This window comes from Ips typographus, linkage group LG15 (genome assembly GCF_016097725.1).
Source record: "Ips typographus isolate SLU linkage group LG15, UJ_Ityp_2.0, whole genome shotgun sequence".
NCBI classification, from domain to species: Eukaryota; Metazoa; Arthropoda; class Insecta; order Coleoptera; family Curculionidae; genus Ips; species Ips typographus.
Genome location: NC_138436.1, coordinates 1,829,977 through 1,849,538, shown reverse-complemented (window position 1 = coordinate 1,849,538; position 19,562 = coordinate 1,829,977).

Here is a 19,562-nt window from a genome sequence, read left to right as displayed (position 1 = left end):
ACAGCAGAGACATTTGCTGTATGGTTGTTGCGATTTTCATTAAATTGATTCTGATTGCGTTTCTGTCTTTTATAACATTCCGATATTAAATGACCATTCTTTTTACAATAGTTGCACAATTTTTTAGCACGATTTTCACTTTGAGCAGTTGTGTTCGGAAGAGAGACCTTTTGATTTATTTGGATATTTTTTGGTTTATTCCTGTTTTTGAAACAATCGCGAGTATTGTGGGATTTAGTTTTACAAACAGAGCAATATTTATTTTGAACGTGAGAAGGTTTAGAAATTTGTATCGCTCCTTCTTCCTCTAGAGCTGAGTTAAGAGCTTCGGAAAGAGTTATGGTTCTTTGCTTCTAAGAAAACGCGAAATTTCAGGAGAACTGTGTAAAATAAATCGTTGTAATGATAACTCTTTAATTGTTTGGACTCGACCACATTTTTAATTTTCATTTTGAAAACTAAGAGAGTTTAGTAAACCAGTCGACCGATGCGATTGTAAAAGCATAAAAAATTTTCATGACCTTGTTTGATAGTGTTTAATTCCTCCATTAATTAGTATATAATAGTAATAATAATAATAATAATAATAATATGTTTGTTGATGTTATTACAACAAGTGTTTATATACGTCAAAAGAGAAGTTTACATTACAGTTAATATATCATTATGTCACTATTTTGGACCCAGTCATCAATTATACAAAAAAAAACAAAGTAAGTCTCAAAATCAAAAAGTTGAGATATTACGGTTTAAAGTTTTCAAAAATTCTGTAAAAAAATGGTTTTGATTTAAAGATTTCAAACTTTGTCAGTACATTATGTCAAAGAGGAAAAAAGATAAGCAACTATTATTTAAAAAAAAATATATTTTTTTTTTTAAGAAACAGGTAAATAAAACAAAGTCCAGTGTATGCAAAATATATTATATATACTAATAGTAATACTCTACAAAAATAATAAGCTTTTGGTTAGTAAGTTGGTGTAAAACCCAAGACCTTAAGACTATAGTTAAGAATAGATCATAAAGCTACACTTTATACATAAAACATTACTATTATAAATAACATGCACATGCAAATATCAACCATTGTATACCCATAGGTGTACCTCAAAGGTCTTTAAGAATGTTTCAGATATGGTTTTTTTTGGTTTTTGTTTTTTTTTGGTTGGTTTTTTATTTTGCTTCTTTAAAACGTGAAACTTACCAGAAGACAGGGATTCATTCTTGGAAAAGATGGAGGAAGTTGGAAGCACATCTTCATTAGGATTGCCTGTTGATGGATTACTTTGTGAAAATTTACTTAAAAAGAAATATATATAAACCTAGGAATACTTAACAGGTTTATAAATATTATTCTACTGGATATGCACAGATACCTGTATGAGAATTTGAGGATTAAAGAGCGTATGTAATTTGATTTGGTTAATGCATGTCAAACAAATGTTTGGTCCTGTTCATTTTTGCTTGTTTTTTTGGTGAATACGTGCCTAATAATTATAGATATAGCAAATCAGTTCATTCAAACGTAATGTGGTGACGCGGGATATTGTCACGTTAAGGGTTGGTTGAGGGGGAAGAATACACAGGATTCCACAGGTAACCCACTTTTATTACGTTATAGGGCCTTATAGTCTAGTTAGTTATCTTACCCCCAGATGGCCAAGATGGCTGGGGGCATGATGTGAAACTGGCTAGGCTGAAGATACACGGAGGGCAGCGCTTTAGCGGTGGTGAATGAACCCTAGACTAGGTCCGAGGGCATTCCTAACCTCAAGAACCTAACAAAGGGAGGTAAGCTGGAACGGCAACTTAAGCTGCGCGCCCACACTATTTCCTTTGCTAGGGCTGATCTAGGGTGTGGCACTTGGTCACCTACTGCTCCACGTTAAGTTGCACAATAGGCGTACCCAGACTAACCCAGAGATCAGTAATCTGTACGTGCTTTTGGTACCGTCTTTATACTCACATCATGACCCCAATTCGCCAATATTGCTGACACAAACATTGTACTGGGGGAGACCGGGGCAACTTAGGGTAACGGCACCTAGTGTAATCTTTATGTTACATGCCCCTCCCCTAGAAAGTGTTCGCCCCGGACACTAAAATACCCTAATTGTACAAGTCTAAAATCGCTTACATGCTATCAGGTGGGTTTATGTGGTGGAACGAATCCTTTATTTATCCAAAGTCTTATAACTTTAACCACTAATCACGCTAAGCGCCCGAGGGCTCGTCTGAACGTTCCAGCATCCTTGGCCGTTACTCAGTTCACGGATACCAAGGCTACCAGCTCCCAGGACGTACTGGTGCTGCCGTCTATTGGTGCACACTGTGATTTTCTTTTTTTTTGGCAGGTGGTTTGTCTCGGTCCGGTGCTTGTGTTGTGTGTTAGGTGGCGTTGCTTTCGTGTGGCCCGGTATCATGCAAAAAGATATGTTTATATATTTTTTTCTTAAAACTATGTTATGTGTTCATTAACGATAATTATGTTCTACTACCTTACTAATTTCCCTTACTCTGAATTGTCTACCCTTTTTTTTTTTTTGTACTGCTACTACTGCTACGAGGATTTGGGCGCCCTGTGTTCCCAATCATCCCCCTCTTCTTCTTCTTCTGATATGTCCCCCAATGTCCATTCGTCATAGAATGGTAGTATTCTGCCTATGTGTACCACATCAGTTTTTCTGCCTCCCTCTTGCTTTACCTCGTAATTTACCTCGCTTATTTTTTTTGTAACTCTATATGGCCCGAACCACCTTAACAACAATTTCTCGCTCTTGCCCACTTTCCTTATTGGTATGAATATTTTTACTCTGTCCCCAACTTCATACTCCCCTTCTCTATGTTTAGCGTCGTAGAGCTCCTTATCTTTCCCTTGTTTTTTCTGTATGTTGTCTACGGCCAATGCCCTTATTATCAACGCTTTTTCCCTTAGATCTTTGGCATTCGTGCTCGTTTCTTTATCCAAGAGTGCTGCATCCAACGGCAGAGTCGGGCTTCGTGCAAATATCAATTCAAAGGGCGTGAATTGTGTTGTCTCCTGTTTCGCCGTGTTGTACGCGAAGGTGACGAAGGGCAGGTACGAACACCAGTCCGTTTGTTCCGTGTTACAATACAGAGACAGCATGTCGGCTAGTGTTTTGTTTAGCCTTTCCGTCAATCCATTGCACGAAGGGTGGTATGCTGTGGTGAAGGTGCTTTGGACGCCCATTATTTGTTGAAGCTCTTGCACTATCTCTGACTGGAACACCTTTCCCCTGTCGCTCAGAATAGTACGGGGTACACCGTGTATTAAGAGCACTTTTTCTAGCAAGAATTTTGCTACTGGCCCTGCCTTGCCGTTAGGTAGGGCCGCTGTTATCGCGTATCTCGTTGCGTAGTCTGTTACCACCACAATGGTTGTTTTTCCCAGACTGCTTTTCCGAAAAGGACCCAATAGGTCTATCCCCAGCAGATCGAACACTTGTCCCACTTGAATAGGCTGGAGAAGCCCCAGGGGTTTCCTGTTTGAGGGCCCTTTTCTTGCTTGACAATCCCTGCATCCTCGGATGTACTTATGCACGTCCTTCACCATGTTGTCCCAGTAGTACTTTGGGCTTAGCCTACTCAGGGTTTTGGTCATGCCCATGTGTCCACTTGTGGGTGCGTTGTGGGCTTCCCATAGCACTTCCTCTCTTAGTGCCCGTGGTATTACGAGCGCATATTCTAAGCCGTCTTTATCTGTGGTGGCTTTGTATAATATGTTGTCCCTTAACCTGAAATTCTTCGCCTTCCGTCGTGTTATTGCGTCGCAGGTACTGTTATCAGGGTCTACAATTGCTTCTTTTAAATCCCTTAGATCCTTGTCTCTGTTTTGTAGTTCGTCTATCTTTACTGTCGACATGGTGAAGGTGGGTACGTCATCTAACTCCTCGATTTCCATGTTATCTATATGTAGAGCGGGGTTGCGCGATAGGCAGTCTGCGTCTTGATGCTTGCTGCCTTTCTTGTATACCACCGAGTAGTCGAACTCGGCTAGTTTTAGTGCCCACCGTGCTAACCGCCTGGAGTGGTCTTTTATGTTATGTATCCAACAGAGTGCATGGTGGTCGGTGACTATTACCACCGGTCTTCCGTAAATGAGATGTCTCAAGTACGTCATCCCCCATACAGCGGCCAGCAGTTCTAGTTCACTTATAGAGTAGTTTCTCTCAGCTTTAGATAGTGACCTGCTTATGTATGCTATGGGGTGGTTTTGCTTGTCATCTCCTTCCTGCAATAGTATCGCCCCAATGCCCTCTGTACATGCATCTGTGTGGAGTGTACACCCGATATTAGGGTTGTAGTGTTTCAACACCGGGGCTGTCGTCAGCCGTTCTTTCAGTTCCTGAAATGCCTTTTCTTGTTCTGTGCCCCAATGAAATTTGTTTTTCTTTGTAGCCTCGTGCAGGGGCCGCGCCAACACTGAATAATTTTTTATGAACTTCCTGTAGAAGTTGCACAAGCCCAGGAAACTTTGAAGTTCTTTCGTTTTCTTCGGCGTCGGGAATTCTTTAGTCCCTGCTAACTTCCCTTCTTCGGGGTATATGCCTTCCCCGCTTACTGTATAGCCCAGTATTCTTACTTGCTCCTGCAGATACTCGCATTTGCTGGGTTTAAGCGTGAGGTTAGCTTCTCTCATTCTTGTGAATACTTTTTCCAGCTTCTTGATGTGATCCTCTAGGTTTTCGGAGAATATTATTATGTCGTCTAAATATATCAGTATTTCTCTCCACTTAAGATCTCTAAAAACTTTGTCTGCTAGCTGCTGGAAGGTGGCTGGGGCGTTGCAGAGTCCGAAGCTTAGTACATTGAACTCATACGAGCCATGGCCTTGTGCTGGGAAAGCCGTATATTGCTTTGAAGATTCTTCGATCGGAATCTGCCAGTACCCCGAGAACATGTCCAGTGTCGTGAAATATCTGGCGTTTCCTAGATAGGTCAATATATCATCTATCTGCGGTAGGGGGTAGCAGGATTTCTTTGTCACCGGGTTAATGGTTCTCTTGTAATCCACACAGAATCTGGTGGAACCATCCTTTTTCTTAACTAGGACTACCGGGCTTGCCCAGGGTGAATGGCAGGGTCTTATTACCCCACAGTCTAACATTTCCTGTATCTGGGCATCGATTATTTCCCTTTCGTTCTGTGAGACTCTGTACGGGCGGCATTTTACTGGTTTGTTCTCAGTTACCTCTATCTTGTGTTCGATAAGGTTTGTTTTGCCCATGAACTTAGGTGATTTGCAGAACACGTCTTCATAACTCGCTAATAATTGCTTTAACTTTTCTTTAAAGCGTCCTTCTGGTATGTGTTCGAGCTTATGGTCCTCTAGGTTCACCTTTTCATCGTTCGATTGGCGGACCGAGAATACTTGACTGGACGCCGTTTCTTTTTCCATCTTTGCTATGGTGGTACCTTTATACACTATTCTTGGCGTTGGGCCGACGTTTTTGAGCTCTATCGTGGGGCTCTCTCCGTCTTGCCCGTAGTTGCCCAGCAGGTGGTTCCTGATTAACCAGTTTTCATTAGGTACCACGTGTGTTCCCTCTGTTGGGGTATTCTGCGGTCCTGTTGTTATTGTTCTTGTTTCGCCAGGCATGATGACCACATCTTCCGCAGCCCTTAATTTAGTTTGTTCTGGCGGGATTTCCTCAAAGTAGTTAGGTAGGACTTCCCATCCTATTTTTGCTTTGCTGGCGCGTGTTTTCCTCTTTCCTTTTCCTTTCGATATCCAGATCTTTATGTTAGTGCCCCTAAACGCGTCTGTTAGTATTTCCTTGCTGGTTAGCCAGCTTGTGGGATCGTCTCGTTGGCTTAATCTTGGTAAGGCGATGCTCCTAATCTCGTGTTGATTCGCCCATTGTTTCAGTGCCGTGCAGCATCTTCTGAACGGTTCGATGGCGACTGAATGGGCGTTTTCTTCTTTGGCCGTCATCTGAACTATCTGTCGGCCGTTTTTTGAGAAGAAATCCAGTTCTCCCAGGTGGGAGTCATTTATTTTTTCTACCCCTGCGTGGCTTCTGATTACTCTAGCAATACCCCCGTCGTTGCAGGGTGTCGTGGACACTGTAAATGCCCATGCCGTGTTCTTGGGGAAGGAGAAAATCGATCTGGGCACCTCGTGTATGCTAGGCTCTGGTAAACGAGAATTTGCTTGCTTTTTCCTGTTTTTTTCCTTCTTTTGCTTGCTGGGTTGCTTTGCTTGGGTTATTATTATTATTTTTCCTGTTTTGCGGGTGTAAATGTGGGTTTTGTTTGCTTGTGCTTTTTGTTTGATGGCTGAAACTTATGGTCAACCCTTCTTCAAGTGTTAACGTTTTCTTTGCCATGTCGATTGTCGCCTTTGTATCCTCCAAGAATTCCATTCCCAAGATGAGTGGTTGGGGTGGGTTTCTTAGTATGGTAGCTCGTATTTCCCATTTTCCTACGTGGTTCCCTACTATTTCTAGTGATGTTTTTGTTTCCCCCAGGCTGGGGATTTTCTGGCCCCCTGCCGTGAGCAGGAGGGTGGAGTATCTTGTGCTTCTTTGCTTGTTTTCTATTAGGCGATCGCTTACTATGTTCAGCTCCGCCCCTGTGTCTATTATTGCTGGTATAAAGAATCCATTTAAAATAACGTTGATTGTCAATACTTTATTGCGCGTTGGCCCCCAAGTGGAGAGGGTGACGGGACTCAATTTTGCCACCCTTCGAAGTTTGGGTGATGCGGTCTGCTTCTGCAGACTGTGGAAAAGTGCCCAATTTTTCCGCAGCTATAGCATGCTGGCCTATTGTCTCGTGCCCTTGTGCTAGGGTAACCCACTTTTATTGCGTTATAGGGCCTTATAGTCTAGTTAGTTATCTCACCCCCCAGATGGCCAAGATGGCTGGGGGCATGATGTGAAACTGGCTAGGCTGAAGATACACGGAGGGCTGCGCTTTGGCGGTGGTGAATGAACCCTAGACTTAGGTCCGAGGGCATTCACCGAGCCGGCAAAGACGTGAAGAACCTAACAAAGGGAGGTAAGCTGGAACGGCAACTTAAGCTGCGCGCCCACACTATTTCCTTTGCTAGGGCTGATCTAGGGTGTGGCACTTGGTCACCTACTGCTCCACGTTAAGTTGCACAATAGGCGTACCCAGACTAACCCAGAGATCAGTGATCTGTACGTGCTTTTGGTACAGTATTTATACTCACATCATGACCCCAATTCGCCAATCTTGCTGACACAAACATTGTACTGGGGGAGACCGGGGCAACAATATGAAAAAGCAGCGATTGCAAACAGCTGGTCGGAAAACCACAAAATTTCCTACTTAGCAAATTTCTTGGAAGGCCCGGCTCAGACTTGGTTTGATGGTTATATTAACGAACCGGCAAACCAGGCAAAGACATGGACAAATATAAAAACGGACTTTTTAAAAGAATTTTCTGGTGAACAGCCACTAAGAAATTAAAGTTTCGATTAAATACACGAAAACATCAAGACAATGAAGATGTTAAAAAATATTATTTTGATTTACTTGCGTTGGCAACAGAAATCGACCCAACAATGTCTTTTGACACGTTTAGGGACCATTTTGAAAATGGTTTACACCCATCCTACTATGAAATGTATTACTTGCTGAGTTCAAGTAATCAAAATTTTAATGACTTAAAACAGCTAGTGTTAAAGCTGAGTGACATTAAAGAGAGAACCCTGGTGAATCAGATGACACGTGATACGGCACTGCTTTCCGTGTCCGATGCGTTAAATAACGAGAATCAAATAGTCAGGAGCGGACCAGGAAATACAACAAATTTTCCACGCAGAGATGGCAATCCAAATAGAAATTGAGTCTATTATAATAGTAATAGCACAAGAAGAAATTTCATAGATAACAGGAATGGGGAATAACAAGGAACAATGCCATTAATAATGATTCAAATAATGGCGGTCAACGGCCATATTACCAAAATCGGAATATGCAAGGGAATAGAAATAATGAGTACAGAGGTCCAAACTATGGAAACAGAGCACCTTACCGAAATCAAGGTAATCGCTATTTACCTAATACAAGAACACACGATGGACACATTAGATGCATTAATTGCAAAAGAATTGGACATGCATCATGCAACTGGAATGCAAACAGTTCCAGAAATAATTCAGATAACCGTCGAAATGATCGGGTATATCAAAACCCAAACGAAAGAGGACAATTTCGTCAATAGAAAGCCCTAACGAGATTGTCTACCTGTCATCAAAGGGCTTCAAAGGAGGGTTATTGTATGTGCATTTAAAAGTAAATAATCAAGAAAATGTAAATGTCGTTCTAGACACTGAAGCGTGTAAAAATATTGTGGATTTAAATTATATTAATAACATGTATCCTTTGGAAAATGATGTTGAATTAATTACTGCAGGCAGTTAACCTCTTACACCTATTGGAAATTCACAAGTGACTATTGAAGTTAATAATAAAGAGATACGCGTTGAAGCATTAGTGGTAAAAAATTTGTCTAAAGCTCTAATTTTGGGACATAACTTTTTGACGACGACAAAGTCAGTCATTGACTATAATAACAATAAAGTGACATTGCAGCATGGTTCGGACAAATTAATCCTAAATTTTGGAGATTATGATTCAACTGAAGAATGCGAGCCACAGCAAGATTTGTTCGTAAACATAGCAAACGAGCCAACAGTAAATTCCCTGAAAATTACCGTCGCCAACGATTACGTGTTGAAGCCCAGGAATGATATAGTTACCCGATTGAACTTGAACCTACAACCATCTGACTTAGCGGAATATTGTTTTATTGAGAAAGATAGTTTTTTACGACCGAGAGGTCTTATTTGCGTAGGATTACCGTTTTTGCAGAATGGACATTTTTATATTAAGCTTAAAAATGTCGGTCATCGTAGAATTTTTGTAATAAAGAATTCCACGATTGGTAATCTCGAGAAAACGATTAAAACGGACATGACAAAAATTCCAGTTTGTTGTATTAATGAAACCGAAAATGATGAAGAAATAATTACCATGAATGACCATAATCTAAGTAATATAGCAAACTTAGGATTACAGAATAAATTGCGAACCCTACTTGCGGAGTATAGAGACGTTTTTTTCAAAAACACCAAAATATATGGGGAGAACGGATGTAATTGAACACGAAATTGACGTTGGAAATGTTAAACCTATAAAACAAAAACCTTACAGAGTAGCACAAAAAGAAAGAGAAATAATAGATACGCAAATAAGGGAAATGGAACAGTATGATATAATAAGACAAAGTACTCGCCCTGGGCAAGTCCCGTCGTATTAGTAAAGAAAAAGTCTGGAGAGACGCGATTTTGTGTCGATTATCGCAAATTAAACAATGTAACAGTAAAAAATTCGTGGTCAGGATCTAATATTGAGGATATTTTGACTTACTTAGGAAACGCCCAGTATTTCTCATCGTTAGACATGTATTCAGGTTATTGGCAAGTCAAGGTAAAAGAAGAAAGTAAGCCACTTACTGCCTTTACGGCGCCAGGTCATGGATTATGGGAATTTAATGTAATGCCTTTTGGGTTGTGCAATGCCCCGGCAACATTTCAACAATTAGGGGATGTAGTGTTTAGAGATTTAAAATGGAAAGAAGTTTTAATTTACATGGACGACATTATAATTTTTTCTGAAACAATAGATGAACATTTGGAAAAATTACGTAAAGTTTTCAATAGACTTCGAAGTGCAGGCCTAACGTTAAACCTAAAAAAATGTGAATATCTAAAAGAAAAAATTAATATTCTTGGTTATACAATTTCGACAGATGGAATTTTTCCTGATAAATCAAATTAGTTTCAATTGAAAATTTTTCAAGGCCAAAAATGTAAAAGGTGTACAAAGCTTTTTAGGACTTTGTAACTATTACCGGAAGTTTATAGAAAATTTTGCAAAAATTGCACGCCCCTTACATGTTCTGACAAAGAAACAGAATAAATTTGATTGGCAGGACATTCATGACAAAGCGTTTGAAACACTAAAACAGAATTAATTAGTGAACCAGTGTTGGCACATTTTCAGCCAAACAAAGGGTGTGAATTAAGAGTAGATGCATGTAAAGATGGAATAGGAGCTATATTATTGCAGGAAGACACAGAAAATAAGTTACACCCTATCGCTTACGCAAGCAGAAGTCTTAGCAAAGCGGAGAAAAATTATTCTATAACTGAATTTGAAGGATTAGCAGTTATATGGGCACTTTCATACTTAAGACACTTTATTTAAGGTAAACCTGTAAAAATCGTAACTGATCATCATGCTTATGTTGGCTAAAGACATTAAAAGACACCACAGGTCGATTAGCCAGATGGTCATTAAAACTGTCAGAATTTGATTACACGGTGTGCCATAAATCAGGGATTGCGCACAAAGACGCTGCCTGTGTAAGTAGATATCCGGTACTGCAACCAGATACGGATAAACACGACGTTGAAGAGATACCAACATTTATTTTGGATACTCGTAATATTGAGGAGTTACAAAAGAAAGATGAAAAAATTGCCCAAATAATAATGACAATCAAAAACCCGGAAAATGCTACAATTGGTTTACGTAAGCAGGCAAAAAACTTCAGGATTGAATCCGGAATTTTATACCGAGTAAATCGAATGATTTAGGTCGAGATAAGCTGTTAGTAATACCACAACAGTTAGTGGAATAAGTTTGTTTCTCACCATTCGGAACCGCTGAGTTAGGGTTGCAAACAGATGTTGAAAATTTTGTTAAGGGTTGTCCAGATTGTCCAGCTAGAAAAGGTCAGCAAAATCAAACGCCGATAGGATTTTTACAACCCATTCCTGTGGGAACACCATTTGAAAAGGTGGGAATTGACCTTTTAGGCCCTTTTCGCCGAAGTAGCGATGGTAAAACCATGATAGTGGTAGCAACAGACTATGCAACACGTTGGGCAGAAACTGAGGCGTTACCAAGTGGAAAAGCAGGGCCCGTAGCAAAATTTATTTTGGAAAAAATTATTAGGAGACATGGAGCGCCTAAGGGGTTATTAAGTGACAGAGGAAAATTGTTTCAATCAGAATTGGTAACAAAACTATTGAAGGAAATGGCATATCACCCAGCAACAAATGGTCTTACGGAGCGATTTAATAAGACTCTTGCAAATTATATGTTGCAAGGTACACCAACACAAAATCAGTCAAATTGGGACCAATACTTACCACATGTAACTTTTGCCTATAATTCAGCGAAACAAGACAGCACGCAATTCTCACCCTTTATGCTAGTATATGGACGAGAACCTGTTTTAAACCAATTGAAGCAAACATTATGCCGCATGCTGAATATCTTGATAGCAATCAAATGAGGGAAACTAGTCTGGCAATACGTAATTTTGCTGCTGAAAACATAAAGAAACGACAGGATATAGACAAACTGCGTTACGATTGTAAACATAGACATGTGGAGTTTAATGAGGGTGACCAAGTGAAAGTTTTCACCCCGGTAAGGAAAGTTGGGAAAAGTGAAAAATTGCTGCTTAGGTGGTTCGGACCTTATTATATAAGATGAAAGAAGTCGGACGTGGACTATGAGATACAGAAGGGCAGATCAGATAAAGCAAAAAGAGAAGTTGTGCACGTAAGCAGAATATTACCCTATTATGATCCCTGGACCCCAGAATGCACGCCTTTATAAGGGGACAAGATGGGAAAGACACACAAAAGAGACAACTTTGAACACAAAGAGTATATTACTACTAAAAAAGAGAGTTTTTTTAAACAAACCGAATAAGATAAAATATATAAAAAAAAATAACAATAATAAGAGAAAAAAAATTGAAAATTAATAATAGTTGAAGTTTATGGTGCAATTAGCACCACTAATTATGATTGTGGCTCCATGCCCAGGGACAGGAGCCTCCCTATCAGCGGACTGCGGGGCAGTCCCGTTTCCCGTAGCAGGCTCCTCGGCTTGGGCCGGGGGCGTCGCTGGCCTCGACGGGTCAGGAGACCCTCACGGGTTGCTATGCTGGGAGGATGGTTGCGAACCCCGTCCGCTGGATACACGTGCGAGAACGGCAGCCCAAGGCAAGTAGGGCGGCGATACGCCACCCGCGCGCGCACTATCAGGAGTTGGAGTAAAACGTGGAGGTGAATTGTCTATGAAATAAAGAAAAACATGAGGTTCATACCCTACGAGTAATGAGCTAAAGAGCACAGATCAACTTACCGCCCATGACTATTAAACAGACAGAAGGAAAAAACAAGGGAAATTACACCGAAAATTTCACTGCAGTAGAGACAACTTCAGACACTCAGGCTCACAGAGAAAGTGACTGGAGACGAAAAAGTAAAGGACCGTTTCGTCCATAAAATGACAAAACTGCTGTGAATGCAGTGCCGCATAAGTAAAATAAATAAACGATAATAAGCACCGTCTATCCCTAACTGACTCCACCCCTTTTAGAAGAAGAACTAGGGCTGATCAGGTGTACGAGGGCTTCTTAAGCTGTGGCAGGTTCAGCAAAGGAAATGGATAGCTGATTTTGTAGTTAGCAGCTAACTACGAGATATGTCACTAGGCAAATGACAATTCCCAAGAAGACTATCCAGAGCCAAGACATACGGAAGTAGTTTTGATTACTTCAGGCAGTACAAGTTTATTTTGGTCATGCATAATTGAAGTTAAGTGCTGTATCTCCTTTAGATCCATAGTTTTTAATTTTATGGTCAATTTGTGCATTTGAGTCACCGTAGTCATATTCAACGGAGAGAGTTGAATCAAATGTGTTGACGGGGAAATGTTTCTTCTTCTGAGTAAAATACTTCTTTGTCAATTTTCACATGGCATTTCCCTGATAAAGAAATTAGGTAACTACCTGGTGGAACTTGGCTTTGCCTTTCTACTTCGCATATTTCATTCACAAGCAATGAAGTTGGAGTAGTCATTAGGATATTTTTTGAATTTATTTGATTAACTGTGTGAGTCTCAATGTTAACAGGAACGCTGGTACAGCGACTGGCGTTGTTTTGTATTATGATAGCAGCGACACAATCGATGTTTGTTTCCAGATGGTTTTTGCAATAGAAAGTATCATCAATCTTTTCACATATTTCTTCCTCGTACTGTAGTTCTTCTGTCTTCTCATTTAGGATAGGTATGGTTTTGGGGGAAGGATAATTTGTCCTTGAATCGGAATAGGAGATATAAAAAATGTTTAAACCATCTTGGGTTTAACAGTGGATAATGTACCAGAAAATTATCCGATCCTCGCTAAACACAATCTGTAACACCCCATGAACGCATAGTAACTGTATGTATGTTTAAAAGTGTACAAAGTTGAGATTTTATCATAAAGAGAGGCCATTTTAACCATTGATTGCTTCGAGGTCATTCAGTGGAAGAAAAGTAGGGTGAATTTTGTTTAATATCGAACGTAATTGAATTAACTAGTTGAGTTAAACTATTGTGGTAATCCAATGAGAGAATTTATTATCAAATGAAGAATATTTATAGTTGTTAATCTCAATTTGATATTTGGCAATTAAGTGTTTCTAATAAGAATGTTAGACTTCATTTGATTTAGAGTAGAGTTTATTTTGGCCATGAAGTTTCAGCAATTGTGTGTATGAGTGGTTGGATTCGATCTTGAAGCAAATGATTTTGTTTATTTAAATGATTTAGAATTGAATCAATTTTTTCTCCATCTTCATGATCTAATGTCCCAAACAACCATTTTGATATTGAGCCCCCTATGTTAAATAAACCACGTCTCTTTCTGTTTTTTGCAATCATTAACTTGTAACAAATCATCAACTTGTGTAACATTGACCAAGCTAGTTTTATTAATTCATTGTGGCCATATCACTCGTATCATTCTTGTTGTTGATAAAATTAAGTTGTAAGATAATATTATTTCTAAGTTCAAAGTAATTACTTATATTAATGTAACTAACAAAAGTATGTTTACCTCGATTATTCTACTGTTTCCGAGGGAAATTGGTAAGTATAGGATTAGTTAATGAATGATGGATGCTGTTGCATAGGATAAGATAGTAATAAATATGATTGGATACCAAACAGCAGCATCTGAAACAAATATTATATTTTTTTAGTACTTCTTGCGTCTTTAATGTTATGTTTGAGTATTTAGATGTTTCAGTTTAGATTTTGTTTTCTGTTTGCGCTATTGTATTGACCTGTTGGTAATAGAGACTGAAAATAATTTGGCTTTTGTGTAAATTGTCGAATGTTCCCCGGGATGTTGTCTAGGAACGGTTTGTTTAGTCACAACGACATAGGGTATTGTCTAGGTTGATTTGTATTTCCTCTGGGTTTCCAAACAGTTACGTTTAGTGGTGGTAACGAGTTTTTCCAATACTTGTTCATTGATAAAATACCTTTGTGGAGGGGTTGGCTTTGGATTGTATAGCAATTGTTGACTTGGAATGGCCTTGGTGTGAGAAGGTGGTGGTTGTTTTGAAATATTGAAGGTTGGATGCTTGGCATAGGAATTCCTGATGAAAAATTGTTAAATGACGGTTACCGATTCAACACGGGGTGTTTAAATTTGATTCATTTACGATGGAGCAGGAGTTTCCTCCTCTATTAAATATTGTAATGCTTCTTCTAGATTACGTGGATTTTTGAGCCGAATAGCTAATTGAATTTGAGTTGGCAAATTTTTGAAACGTGATAACACTAAACCTTCAATATTTAGTATTTGAGCTGATTTTTGTTCTTGGTGGCAGAGTATGTCATTATTAATAGAAGAATTAATTAAACTTCTAAGTATTGACATCTAACGCCAAAACTATATGAGATTCCTTCGGATGGGGTTTTATTGAATGCAATTCCTGCAAAAGACAATTAATGACCTTTGTCAGTAAATGTTTGTTTTAAAATAAATCGAACCTCAGTCCAAGTAGTTAATTCCGTTCTGCTTGAAATTATTTATCAAAGCTTTCCTTTGAATTTCCTAATATCGCTCTAAAAATCAGCTTGGTTTAATGTTTGATTAGTTGCATATGTAATACCACATCATCACAAGCTGCTAAAAAGTTATTAAGCTCGCAAGGTTCACCATTAAAACATGGAATTATGTCTAGAAAAAGACGTACCTCAGAATATTTATTTCTGACATGATCTCAATCGAATCTGAATGTAAATTGAGTTGCAATTTAATTTTATCTAGTTCAGCAACTAAATTATCTAGGTCTGAATCAGAATCCTGAATCAGTAGATTGTGATTGAGTAAAAGGTGGATGTATCAGCTTTCTAATACTCTCGATTTTTGGCGCACAGTTACTTTAAGTTTATTAAGCATACATGAGTGTGTCAACGATGACCAAATAACTCTTAATGTAAGGTAGAAAAAATACTAAAAATTGCATGGAATTAAGGAAGCAATGAAGAAAAATCTTACTCTGGTGTGTGTAATGTTCTGGTGTCCCAAACACTATGATCTGGTTTGAATCACTATTTGGTTGTACCAGCACTGTAAATCCTGTGTTTGGCTCACTATTTGCTATACCAACACTGGTGTCCAACACTAACTCAAGATCCCGTTAAAGATTTAAAAATCACCAGTTTATTCAGCACTATCCACAGGCACTATGCGTAAATTTTGTGTACGGGTATCCTACCGACTGCGCCCATTACGTTTTGCTCCAGCAAAGCGGTTCGAAATTGAAGTTTTATACTTTTAAGAAATTGACAATGAAACACCCGTTCCCTCAGACAACTCTATTAAAGCAAAAACTGGGTTACAATAATTTGTTACTAACTTTAAGTCTGACAAAATACTGAACACTTTTCCTTCTCCTAGCAAGATTATATATTATTTTAATAGATAAGTTCTGACATTATGCTAAGTATGTAAAGATTAATAGATTAAATATGAATTAAATGCACTGTAAGATTAACTTCACTTAATATCTAACATTACACTACACCTTGTCTACAGATAAGACACGAGATTTGTCATTAAGGCACAAACCACTTTTTATCTCTTTGAAATAAGATGCTTTACCGGTTTCCAGTGGCGGCGCATCTTGTAATGATCAGATCAGAGGCGTCTCATAATGGGTAACAACGTAACTTATAATGAAACTTTTTTGAATTTTTTTTACCAAATTATTTAGTAATAAAATGCGCAACTTTGCCTCCATTTAACTAAAGCTCTATCAACTATACTATCTGAGATAGCAATGCTAATGCATCGAATTTGTAACACCCTGTATGTTTGGTTTAAAATCATGGTACTAGATAAGCAAATGTTGTATCATCTAAGTAATTTCGTAGACATCATTTGATCTGAAGAATTGACACGTATATGAATTAGATTATTACTGTTCCTTCAAACATGCATTTAGATAACACTACATACAGTGCTTTTGTAACATGCATGCTGCCTAAGTTCAATAAAATTAAAAAGACTATCTTTTCACAAAAATTCTCAAACCCCCTCATGTTTTTAATTTTATTAACCGCTGCTTGTGTTATATGAAATGGACAGTGCCCAAAAACTGGGTATTTAAAATATTTTTGATCTTTTAAATGGCAACACTTCTTTATTATTGTATAATTTGGATTCCAGAAACAAACAATATTGATAATTTGACACCAATAATTTTCCAATAAATCAGATTAACATCCCCAAAAATTATTGATGACATTTTTGCAAAAAATGTAAAAAGATAAACCGTCTTGGTTATTGTAACAGTACATAGAGTTCATTTTGAACAGCTGATTTTATTTTTTTTTGGAATTTTTTTAAGTAAAAGTTGTAGGACTATAATTTTGAAAAGTGTATTTGACATTTGTTTGAAAACAATTGAATATCAATATGGAGTATGTTGCATGAAATATGTTAAGGATTGTTTGTAGAATCCAAAACCTCCTATAAAAATAAGGTTCCAAGTGTTTTTGCAAAAAGTAAAGCCCACTTTAAAATTTAGTTTAAGTATTAGTAGGTATTAGCACTCAGTGTAAAAATTAAAGGTGATAAATGATAAGTTTATGGAGGTTATTACATGACATATAGACTGACAAGTGCCAGTATATAAATAGTAAATATTTCATAAAAAGTTGTAGCTGAAAAAGTTAATAAAATCATGTACCTAAAAACTATAACTTTTGTGATAATATTCATGTCAATGCCAGGTTAACCATACTGCAGGTGCAAAAAAGGCAAAAAGATTTAATTTTAGTATTAGCCATAAAAAATTTTGGTTTTTAAGTGAATTCAGTTATAACTAATACTAAATTTAAATTATTTTTTTATAAACTACTTTGGTCATAAGCATTGATTCTATTCTTAGTCCTAATATTAATAATTAACTAAAATTTTGCTTTATAAACTAGGCTTAAGTCCCTTCCATTTCATCACATTCAAGACATTGTATAATACATTAACTCAATGTTGAGCAATGCCGATTACTAAAGTGTACAATGATAATTATTAAACATAAAACAATAATGAAAATGCATTAGTTTTCATTTTAATGTCAATTTAAGTAAAATCACTATACTGACCTTAAACCTTGCTTTCTTATTCACTGTTCTAATGTAAGTAGTAAAACCCGTTGCACACAATTTCACTCTTCAACTTGATTGATATGTTGCAATCTTCTTAGTGGGTAATTTGTTCTTCGCTTAGGTCAATTTCTTCATAAAAGTTATATTTTCTCATCCACATGGAAAAGTAGTGAAGTATTGAAGTAAGGCAGCAAGCCGGATTCCAGCAAGCCGGAGCCGAAGATGCCCGATTGGTCAGTGGCGGCAATTTATTTTTTCTATTGGCAAATACATTCAAAAATTTGTATATTTCTAATTACTTACATGTTATAGTACTTATAATCATCTGAAACAATACACATTAAAGCAATACAATTATGTTTATTAAGTTACCACCTTTAAACTCAATTTTTATTAAAAGTGCACATTCAATAGACTGATAAATAGTAAACAAATCTACGAATAAAATACTCGAATACTCCAAGAAAGAAAAATGACAGCAAATACAACGTTGCCACATTTACTTATAGGCGCTTTCTCAAAAATTGTAGTACGGACTTTGAAAATTGAACATAATGAATACGAATACTCAGAGTATATTTTAATGGTTTTTCTTGGTTTCTGGACAAACTGTCCCGCCTCCACATTGTCTTTCTGGCCTATAATAGTGACTATTAGTAGGTACATTTTGGTACCAATCACTTGTTCTTGCATGCCGTACGGACTTTGAAAATTGAATATAATGAATACGAATACTAAGCGTATATTTTGATGGTTTTTCTTGGTTTCTGGACAAACTGTCCGCCTCCCACATTGTCTTTCTGGCCTATAATAGTGACTATTAGTAGGTACATTTTGGTACCAATCACTTGTCCTTGCATGCCGTAGGGACTTTGAAAATTGAATATATTGAATACGAATACTAAGCATATATTGTTGGTTTTCTTGGTTTCTGGACAAACTGTCCCGCCTCCCACATTGTCTTTCTGGCCTTTAATAGTGACTATTAGTAGGTACATTTTGGTACCAATCACTTGTCCTTGCATGCCGTAGGGACTTTGAAAATTGAACATAATGAATACGAATACTAAGCGTATATTGTTGGTTTTTGGGATAGAAACTTCCAGTTATTGTTACATTACCCATAGTAGAGCCATGTTTAAGAATAATTCGATTTTTTGCAAGTATAGCGTCTAATCGCAAAATGTATTTTGCAAATGTATGTGGTTTAACAAGTTCAAACTGAAAATTTCCACTCTGGCGCCATATAACAGACGTGTACGTGCCTAGAACAGGGAGCGGTAAATCGGGGGATGTCAAAACAGTTTTTTTAGTGGCGATTTGGGTAATTCGGAGAGTGATCGGATCACCCTTCTGTCATTCGTAACGACGTAAAATAGCTCAAAAGTAACAAATATGCAGACTAGAACATCGATCGATGCTGAATCGATCCATGCCGGTTTTGAGACGTAATAATACAATTAGGCACAGATTGACACGAGCGAGTAAAATCCAGCGACCAATGTAGTCCCAACAGACGTAGATTAGCTCAAAAGTAACAAATATGCAGACTAGAACCCTTCTGTCATTCCTCCGCGATCTCATTATGATCTCATCATTTTGTGTTAGTGCGTTGTAAAAAGCGTATGTATACACGATTTTCGATCCGCAATTTATACAGTCCATATATTTTTATTTTTTTTGGTTTATTATTTCTGATGTGCAATTAGTACTATTTGTTAATTGCTTTACTTATTAATTGCATTTTTATATAAATAAAGTAATAAACGTGAAAAATACCAAGTTTATATACTTAAGAGGGTAAGTACCTATATTATTTTAATTTTATCCAAAATGAGTAAATGTAATATTGACAAAATTGTATTTAGCGTACTGACAATTTGCCCTAATATGTCAAGCACAGATTTGTTAAAGCTAACAGAGAAAAGTGCTATTTTGAAACAAATTCTAAAAGAAAATAAATATTTGAAATTTAAGTATCCAAGTGTGATCGTTCGATATCTGCAACGAAATAAGGAATATGTAATAGG